General features: G+C 50.2%; 1 protein-coding gene across 1 annotated transcript in view; it reads left to right on the forward strand.

Annotated features, from left to right (window-relative positions):
* ANKUB1 (ankyrin repeat and ubiquitin domain containing 1) overlaps positions 1–901 on the forward strand; it is a 50,574-nt gene that overhangs the window by 36,969 nt on the left and 12,704 nt on the right. The gene's annotated exons all lie outside the window — the stretch shown is intronic.

Raw genomic sequence — 901 nt, forward strand, 5'->3', positions numbered from 1 at the left:
AGATCTGAGAAGAGAAGGAAAAAGAGAGAAAGAAGAAGGTAATGAGGAGGTTCAAGATTCCTACTTGAGTAAAGGGATTCTTGGGATCTGAGAACATGGCGATAGGGGAATGCCTAGAACAGCGGTTCGCACCCTGTGGACCGCAACCCCTTTGGGGGTCGAACGACCCTTTCACAGGGGTAGGCCGATTCCTCACGGTAGCAAAATGACAGTGATGAAGTAGCAACGAAAATAACTTTATGGTTGGGCGGGGTCACCACAACATGAGGAACTGTATGAAAGGGTCGAGGCATTAGGAAGATTGAGAATCACTGGTCTAGAAGAAATGACTAGCTGAACCCAAGAGATCTAAGAAATTGTCCAAAGACGTTATTAATCAGAAGCAACAGCGTACTAATCAGGAAAGGCAGCCCAACAGAGGAGCAGGTTGGGGGTAAAAACTAGGACTCAAGCCATGAGTATGTTCTCATTGGACCCGTGCATCGAATGGTAGGGGCCTGAGGGAGGGTGTGGTGTGAGATCTATCTCTTGCCAGTAGAGGGATAGATGTCCTGCTGCTTAGGATTTTAGAGGTGTTTTGGGAGAGAGCTCATCTCCCCAGACCAAGAAAACTGATGCAATTCCGAGTGAGAGCTTGACGAGCATTTGTAATAATATCAATCATGAGACACCCCTGATGCCTGAACTTCACTGCCAGTGGATGAGTTCAGACGCAGCCTCGAACAGCGAGAGGCCCCAGTTGTCGTGTTGTGCCATTTGGTTGATCCCAACACATAGCAGCCCCATGCATGCGAGGTAGAACTGCTTGCTTCACAGGGGTTCAGGCCTCTGACCCTTCAGAGGCAGGTCACCAGGGACGTCTTGGGGTGCTCCAACGGCCAGCCCTGGGGTACGGGACCAC

The sequence above is a fragment of the Echinops telfairi genome, unplaced genomic scaffold (assembly GCF_000313985.2).
Source record: "Echinops telfairi isolate 266 unplaced genomic scaffold, ASM31398v2 ScPeMD7_4225;HRSCAF=4972, whole genome shotgun sequence".
Lineage (NCBI taxonomy): Eukaryota > Metazoa > Chordata > Mammalia > Afrosoricida > Tenrecidae > Echinops > Echinops telfairi.